Genomic DNA, 10158 nt, shown 5'->3' with positions numbered 1-10158 from the left:
AGTTCTTTACTCAATCACCAAGAGATAATATAATATGTAAGTACGGATTTCTACATACTTATTTTCATATGAATAAATTTGATTGAATTCAAGGATAATTTCTTGTGTGAATCCAATACATGAATGATTAATTTAATTTAGCACAAGTACTATGAAATTGTGTATGTATGCATGTAAAGTAGTTCACATAGTGAATTGATTTACATACATACATGTACATATGCATACAAATGTCATAATCAATTATCCTTGAATTTAACAAAAGCTATTATATATGAACAAGAGATACATGTTTAGAAAGAAAAGAAAAGAACATTTACATAGGTACCTCTTCTACCCTTGAAGAAAATTGTAGAGCAAGTGCACAAAGATCACAAGGGAATGACAACAAAATTCTAGATCTCCACTGATCTCCACCAACGTTCATAGCTCTCCACCCTCGTTCAGATATTTCCACCCTCTTTCACATGTAGCTCTCCACAAATCAATCAAAACAAATGGGGAATGATTAATGTCATGTTTTTTTTTCATTTTTGTTTATAATCCATAATCCAAAATCCATAATGTTTCTCTCTCTCTCTCTCTCTCTCTCTCTCTCTCTCTCTCTATATATATATATATATATATATATATATATATATATATATATATATAAGTACATATATATACATACATACATATATACATACATATATCCCTATATGTATATATATACATACATATATACATACATACATGGAAAGGATAATGCACTTTCTAAGAGTTTACAATTGTTCAAAAAAATTAATATTTTACAAGAAAATGCATCTAAAGAACTATTAGATTAGAAGCAAGAACATGGTGTTGAAATAGTACAAAAAGTGCTTGATGTGAGAGGTCTACAAGTGAGGGTGTTGACCAATCTTGAAAACTTGAATGATGAAATGAAAGCTATCAGTGATCAAACACCTATGCAAAAGTTACAACACACTATGAATTTGATTTTAGATAAGGTAGAGGTAGATATTCAGAAGTTTGATAATCAAAATTTAAGGCACAAGAGCAAAGGAGAAGGAGTGTCTTTAGAAATAAAATGAGAAGGAATGGTTTTAGAAAGAGATTGCATGACATAAACAACAACTAGACAACATAGAGGATATTATGGGAGCCACTGAATAGAATCTAGGAAAGTGCTGTAGTAGGTATTATGACATTGGAATCACTTGCAAGTCTCTTTGAGAATTTATAGTCCAAATATCAAATGCTTATAAGAGTGTTTCAAGTATCGGTACAGTATGATGATCCCAAGTATCAAATGCTTATAAGAGTGTTTCAAGTTTGAGAACCCCTTCAACATCCTTTGCAAGGTTTAGAGGTAATGTTTGTGTGTGCTAAAATTTTGACACACTTCTATGAGTCATTATATCTAGGATTATTCAAGAATGAGATCTCAAATGGTGACTCATAACTCTCTATTCATGGAGTGCAAGGGTTTGTAATGGAGACCCTAAATTTGACCTAGTTTGTGCCCATGAAAGTACACCATAAAATGAGAGATTCAAAGATCAAAATATGAATGCAAATGAAGATGCAAGTTAACCTAAATGATGATAATGCAAAGCAATGCAAGAAAGAAAATCTAATCTATGAAAGGAAACAACAATGCAATATTGATCTATGAAAACAAATATGACTCTAAGATAATATGAAAATGCAAGGATGAAACTTGATGATGGAAGCCATGGATGCAAGAGAGAATAAGACAAGAAGAGAGAAGTTGTAATGAAGCTCCAATGTCCAAAGCCTAAGGCTCAAACTCCTCCAAAATCACTCTCTAAACCTGTAGCATAACAATACTATAGCAACAAACTACTCTCTCTCTCTCTCTCTCTCTCTCTCTCTATATATATATATATATATATATATATATATATATATATATATATATATATATATATATATTTCTCTCTATATGTCTTTCTATATCTCTATATAAAAATGAGAAGGAGAGGGCTCCTTATAAAGGAAAATGTAAAGGAGGGAGGCTTCTCACAATCAATATGGGATAATAGAGTTTGATCCATGTGAGATAAAATTCCACCAATGAGAAAAGAGTAGTGTTTGAGAAGAAAGTGGAAAGAGGAAAAAGATGAATCCCACTTAGAGATATGTGCATTTAGGTGTAGAGAAAAAAATATTTTTTTATTTTTATTTAATTTATTTCAGTTTTTGAAGTGAGATTTTATTTAATTAAAAAGGAGCAAGTTCTTTTAATTAAATAGGAAATATTTAATTAAATTAAAAGAGGGGTTTTTCTCTTAATGAATTAAATGTGAATAAATTATTTAATTAAAAGAGAGGTATCTTTTAGCTAAATAAGACTTAGGATAAAATGATCAAACCTTAAGAAATGTTGAAATAATTTAATTAATTACAATTTAATCAAAGAAATTGATTTGAATTGATTTAAATAAAATATTGCAAACTATTGATTCAAGAAATTTAATAAATTGAATAATAGGGGCCCATACTCTAGGTGACCATTTTAGGGTGATTACAATGTCATTGTGGTAGAGGCTTCTGCAAGGGAATGAGCCTTGTGATTATGGCTAGTTTTTTTCTAAAAATATCTTCTATGATATGTTTTTGTAAAATTTCTTGCAAACTCTACCCATTTTTCCTGGTCTTTATTATTTTTGTGGAGGATCTTTAGGTAAGTCACTTAGCATGGGTTGAGTGAGTTTTATTTTATTATTATTTGGATTCTAGAATATGTATGCAGCTGGATCAATTATTCTATTGTGTAGCTAATATGCAATAAGCACCTTAAAAAATATCTCTAGATATACATGTTCAAAAGGAGATATAAAGAAATACATATTTAAAACGAAAATAAACTAACATTTACATACCCTTGAAGAAAATCGTAGAGATAGGGCATGGAAACAAAATTGCAGATCAAGGGCACAACATGACAATGAAATCACAGAGCAGGGGCACAACATGGCAACAAAATCATAGAGCAAGGGCATGACATTAAAATTGTAGGGCAAGGGCATGACATTGAAATCACAGAGCAAGGTCATGACAATGAAACACAAAGATCACAAGGGCATGGCAACCAAATTGCAGAGCAAGGGAACAACAACAAAATGCAAAGATATATCACAGGAAATAAATGCAACAAACACATATGCATAATCACAAGGCTCATTCCCTTGCAGATGCCATAACCTAGTTAAATATATGTATATATCAACCCAACTAATCAATAACTAGACCCAGTTAATTGGTTATGGCTTATTTCTTTCTAAAAATATCTTCTATGATATGTTTTTGTAAAATGTCTTGCAAACTCAAACCATTTTTCTTGGTTTGCATTATTTTTGTGCAGAACCTTGAGGTAAGTCACTTAGCATAGGATGAGTGAGTTTTATTGATTTATTATTTGGATTTTGGAATATGTATGCAACTGGATCATATATGTAATAAGAAACTTGAAAAAGATATCTCTGAATATATATAGAGATACATGTTTAGAAGGAAATATAAAGACATACATATTTACAAGGAAAAGAAAAAACATTTACATACATACCCCTTCTCGCCCTTGAAGAAAATCATAGAGCCAGGGCACGTAGATCACAAGGGCACAACACACCAATAAAATGATAGAGCAAGGGCACGAAACGACAATGAAATTGCAAAGCAAGGGCACATCATGATAATGAAATCATAGAGCAAGGGCACAACAATGAAATGTAGAGATCATAAGGGCACAACAACCAAATGCATCAATCACAAGGGCATCGTGTTAACGTTCATAGCTCTCCACCTCTTTCGCATGCAACTCTCTCCAAAATCAAAACAAATGGAAAATGATTGTTGTGTTTCTTTTTTTGTTTTTGTTTTATGCTCACGAGGGCATCACAATTATGATTCCAATGTTAGTATTGTGATAGCATCAGGGACAATTGACAAAATAAAACATGTTCAAATGACCACAAATTACACCACCGTCATAAATTGCCATCGTATTTTGAACCCAAATGTTGTATTGAGAGCCCCATTGTATGTATAAGTATCATTTATTTGTTATTTTCCTTATTTTCATAAAAAATTCAAAATTGATTTTCATAATATTAAAAACCAGGATTTTGTATATCATAAGAAACACCTAGTGCATAGGAGGCTGGACGTCATAATTTTGTATCTTTGCTCACACAACCATTATATCCAGAGAAGGAGTTGACAAAGGTAAGTATTAGTTTGAATTCTTGATTATATGTTATAAATTTAGTATGCTATCAATTATAATGTTATAGTTTAAGTTGTAGATCCATATAACAACCATACTTGAATATATAAAGGCCACAATCAATTAGGGTCAAGCATTACCGAGGACATAAGAGAGGACTCCTAACCACCACAAGAGGTCAAAAAGAGAGGTATTTATGATGAAATTTTAAAACTATAAAAATTCCCTAAAAAAAGGATCATTGTGCATTTGAGTAATTCAATGTTAGATACATAGAATCATATGAATTGAGTAGTCTAACTTTGGATTTTCCTTTTTTATTTATGTAGGATGCATCTGATCCACCTAGTTTAATGAAGAGGTTGCATTTTGATGATCCACCAACAACATAGGATAGTATAGTTGTCATAGGATGCATCGTGAGACATTTTGAGATGGCATATGCCACATTGTATGCATAAAAATTGATATTATATACATTTCAATGGCATGATAAGCCACATTTTGTATATGGATCTATGTATTTTAATATATATTTACGTAATTTGTTTGTGGATACATTAACTTTGATATATATATTTGTGTAATTTGTCTATGGAGACATTTATTTTGATATATATTTTTGTCATTTATGTGCACAAGGATACACATATTAAATTAGTATAGTATTGTTCAATTTATCATAGATCATGTGTATTGTTCATGTTTATGAAACATCATTCAATTTGATGTTTGTTATATTCGATTCAAATGCACTAATTTGTGAAGAACATTTTATCAACCTTTATTATCAAATTTTGATGCAAAGTTTAATTTTAAATTATATCATATATATTTAATTTAAAATGATGTCTATAATCCCTTCAAATGTCTACAATTAGCCAAATCCATGACCAGTTTGGTCTTTAAAGCCCTTCTTTGGTCTTATGAGACACTTCAATATGTAGTGGTCACAAATGTTGTAGGGGATTTATGGTCAAAATATGGGCGTAACTAGGGTTCACTTGCCCATCCAAAGCTAATGGTGCTGACAATTTGATGCCAAGATCAGCAGTTTTAAAGTTACACATTGATGCACCAATGAAATAAGGTACACTGCAAGTTTTGGCATTGGGCAAGATCATTGTGCCAAATCCAAGTAGAATGTGATCTCTCCAAAATGAGATATTTTATTATACAACTCAACATGACCATCCTATAGAATTGTACATTTCACCAATATCCACAACAATCTTTGAGTTAAGACCCTTGGAAGATCAATCTCCAAACACACTAAGAGCATCTTAGAGACTCTTCAACACGAGGTAGTTGTGAATGTTGTAGACTCTCTATGGTCAAAAAAAGGGTGTCAATAGGGTTCACCTACCCATCCAAAGCTAATGGCACTAATGATTCAATCCCAAGATCAATGATTTCAAAGTTATGTAGTGATGCAACAATAAATTGAGGCACATTAGAAGTTATTGACTCAGGTGAGATCCATGTGCCAAATCCAAACAAAACATGATCTCTTTGAAATGAGATAGGTTATTAGAAACCTCAACATCACCATCATATAGCATTGGAAATTTCATCACTAGCCCCCATAAGTTTTGATTTATGACCCTCGAAAGATTGATCTCCGAATGCACTTAGAAAATCTTAGAGACTCTTCAGTACATGGTGGCTAAAAATATTGTATGATCTCTATGGCCAGAAAAAGGGTGTCACTAGGGTTAGTATTAAGTTAAAACATTATTTTTTAGCTCCCTCAAATTTTTGGCATTGAGAACAATGTAATTTTGGTGTTAGTATTAAGTAAAAACATCATTTTTTAGCTCCCTTCACATTAATTGCATTGAGTAAAAACATCCTTGTTTCTTACATTAAATAAACAAGTTTATATTTAAAATATCTCAAGTATTTCATCATTATTACATCAATAAACAACTACCAAAATTCGTAGTGTCAAAAATCATAGTATAAAAAAATAGAATAGATTTTTCTTCATTCCATTACTTATTTAGTTTTTATCTTCATGCATGACTACTCTTCATGATGTACCTATAATCTAATATCATAAAAAAATCAGTATTATGGCTACATAATAATAATTTAAATGAATTTAAATAAGATAATTATCTTTTCATCAAATCATTATGAACAAAAGAACATAAGAAATAAATATACCTAGTCGAGTGTTCTTACAGGGTCCTTTCTTTGCTTTAGGGTCTCCAATAGGGCTTCACAATCAAAATTACTAATAGTAAAAATTTATTTTACTTTTGGTCTTCCTTGATGCTTCAAAAAATTTACATTTGTTGCTATAATAAGATGTTAATATATGAGAATTGTTTTGTGCTTCTGCTAGTCTTTGAATGTAGGAATTCCATTCCTTCTAAGCATGTATGTTTGTAACCATGTTCCAGTAACAACAACTAAACCAATAGGATATGTGAATCCATCATCATCTATACTTGGTTGTGCAAGCTTTAGTTTACCTCTTACAAAATGTGCTAACCAATAATCTGATTTCTCATTATTCCCTTGTGGTACAACCAATGCAAAGACATGTCTTGGCTGAAGAAGATCTAATAGATGGTTATTCTCAACTGAACATTCCATGTCATCATTTTTTTATAGAGGGTATGATAGACAATGAAGTAAGATAATGTGGAGCGCATGTGTCCACCCACTCACTTAACTCACAGTGTTCCCAATCACACTAAAAACAAGTAGAACAAAAGAAAGCTAGCTATCATGTCTAAATTGTCCATGTACTAGAATCAAAGCTCTAGAATGAATGTATTTTTTATGAATATCTAATAGTAGCACAATTTGATCTATCACTTATGGACCCTTCCTCAACCAACCAAAAGAACCTGTGTACTGCTGAATCAAGAGTCCCCCTTGTGATAGTGTTGAACTACACCAATAAAAAATGATACAAACATCAAGAAGCTCTACTCATGAATTTTTTAATTGATCCTTAACTAGAGATCTCTTCACACACACCCCGACTCCATCATGTTCCCCTTTCCCATGGTCGGACTAAAAAACTCCAAATATGAGGCACCCCCTCTTTGTTGGATACAATTGATTAATTGTGTGTTGTCTTTGATGTTACATAAATGTCATATTAGTTGATAGACAGTGCTTACCGAGCTCTCTTGGTCAATAAAGATACTTCTCCTTATCTATCAAGCATTTATAGGTTTACTCTAAACATATGACAATGTCTATTGAGCTCACTTGAGTATCGAAGGAATTGGGGCAGAAAAGAGTGTTAACCGAGCTCACTCAATTAATGAAGGGAAAGTTGGATAGAGTTAGTGTTCACCAAGTTCACTCCATTGCCAAAGGATTTTTTCAAGTTCGCAGTGTTAACCGAGCCTCTATGGGTTAACATAAAGAATCATTCTAAAGTTAGTTCCTATCAAGCAGCGTAGGCTTACAAAGGATTTATTTATTTATTTTGGCATATGAACTTGAATTACTTTATATATTGATCCTAGCCAACTATGATGATGAATATTGGTGATTGTAATTTGAATTTGGGCTAATGGGACAATCTAGAAGGTATAAATGAAAGCTCAAGTTGAGATTTCTAGTGTGTGTGCAAGTGTGTTGATTGAATTGAAAAGAAAAGAGAGGGAGCAAACTTGAAGGATAAGTAGGTATCTTTGTGGAGAAGAAAAGTAATATTCAATTAGGAAGGATCAAGTTTAAGTAGAAAAGAGATCTAGATTCAAAAATTTAGTTACATCACAATCAGGTCATTTCACTTTTACTCTCTAACCATTGTAACATTGATCTAAAATCTCTTAACAAAGTTGGTTTAATAGCCAGTTGTAAATCCTCTAACAAGGTGGCAATTCCATTGAATTGTTTGAAGACCTCTTGCGAGGCCACTCCTACCAGGGTGATTAAATATTCTAACAAGGTCACAACTAATAGTGTGTTTTGTAACCTTTAACAGGGTTGGCTCCTATCAGGGCTCACTTCAGAAGAGTGAAAAATAGTAACTAGTTACATTGGTGGGTTTTTCCCAAATTAGGTTTCCACGTTAAATCTTGGTGTCTCATGGGTTCATGTTATTTCTCTTATGATTGCAAATTAATTACTATTAATAATTTAAGATCTGCTAAAATTAATTCACACTTTGCATTTACCGAGTTACAACATTTTCTGTGTGTTTATCGAGTAATAGTAGCAATCAATTTTCTCAGTCTAAATTTTATTGTTGATATCAAAAGGGATCTAGAATTTATTTTAGTGGTAATTGATTCACCTCCCCCTCAGTTGCTCCTATATTTCCAATAATTAGTATTAGAGCTATTGGTGCTTGTAAGAAATTTTTCAAGGACCTAACCTAGAGATCAAGATGTCTTACAAGAGGGAGATTCTGAAGCTAAAAAGAGACAACTTTTAGCATGGCAAGGACTCATGAGACCTCATCAAGCCACCATTAGTGATTCAAGTTGCAAATACCTTGATGAAGAATGCAAAACTCCTACTGGTACATTATTTTTTGGGGATCTTGTTGAGAAAAAGAATCATAACATCATGATGATTAATATTGCATCTGCTCTCAGCTATGATGAATTTGATGAGATCAAAGATTGTAAAAATGCTTTTGATATGTGGAACAAGATAAAAGACATCTATTGTGGTGATGACAATGTAAGGAGAGCCAAAGTAGAAAGCCTTAGAGGATAGTTTCATCATATGAGAATGAGAGAAGATGAAAATGTTGCCAAATATGTAGAAATAATCAAAGCTAGTGTCAGTGCAATCAGAGCTTTTGGAGAAGAAATCAAGGAAGAAACTATTGTAAGTAAATTTCTTAGAACATTGCTTACTATCTATGCAATTAGAGTATCTACTATTCAAGAAAAGAGATGTGACTCAAATCACAAATTAAGTTTGGATGCCTTAGTAGGAAGATTGACAGCTTTTGAGCTAGACAACTTTGACAATTATGTTCCAGCTTCCAAAAATGTTGAGTTTGCATTTGAAGCTAAAATTTCACTCAAAGAAAAAGGAAATTAGATAAAGGACATTCAATCAAAAAGTGAAGAGGAAACAGAGGAAAGTTCTGATAGTGATCTTGAAGTTTTTGAAGCTTTACTTGCAAAGAAATATTCTAGAGGAAGAGGAAAGTACAAAGGTAAGGTTCCTTTAATCTATTTTTCATGTGAAGAGTTTGGTCATATTGTTGCCAAGTGCCCAAAATGAGAAAGAAAGGATGAGAAGAAGAGCCTCAAGTACAAAGGCAAGAAGGAATCCAAAAGTCACAAATCTTTCAAGGAAAAAGGTAAGAAGACTTGTTTTATGGCTAAAGATTCTAATAACAGTGAACATGAGATAGTATACATTGCTGTAAAAGATGAATCTAATAAAGAAGAAAATAAGATTTCACTTATCTCACATATAAGTAAAAATAACACATGGATCATAGATAGTGGATGTTCACATCATATGATTGGAGACAAAAGAAATTTGAACACTTTGAACACTATGATGGAGGTAGTGTAAGATTTGGAAATAATGAATCTTGTTGCATAAAAGGGAAAGGTCGCATATCATTAACCAATGAAATTGTATGTGATAATTCCTATTGGGTTGAAGGACTAAAACATAACCTACTAAGTGTAGCACAACTAATCAACATTGGATTCAAGGTAGAATTCATGAACGACAAGGCAAGGCTACTGGATGACAAAGGGAATCTAATTGGATCAGGTAAACAAAAAAGAGGTAACCTAATTTATCTTGATCTTGGTGATTGCTCATGTTTTATTGCTCAAATGGAAGAAAGTTGGTTATGGCACAGAAGACTATGTCATCCAAACTTTGATAATATGGTCAAGATAAGGAAATTCAAAAAAGTAAGAGGCATCCATAGTTTGAAGAAACTAGATGTTGGATTATGTAAAAAT

Source organism: Cupressus sempervirens, chromosome 9, assembly GCF_028749045.1.
Source record: "Cupressus sempervirens isolate cs-2001-9-10 chromosome 9, ASM2874904v1, whole genome shotgun sequence".
Classification (NCBI taxonomy): domain Eukaryota; kingdom Viridiplantae; phylum Streptophyta; class Pinopsida; order Cupressales; family Cupressaceae; genus Cupressus; species Cupressus sempervirens.
The sequence above is the reverse complement of the archived record's forward strand: the minus strand, read 5'-3'. Positions refer to the sequence as shown.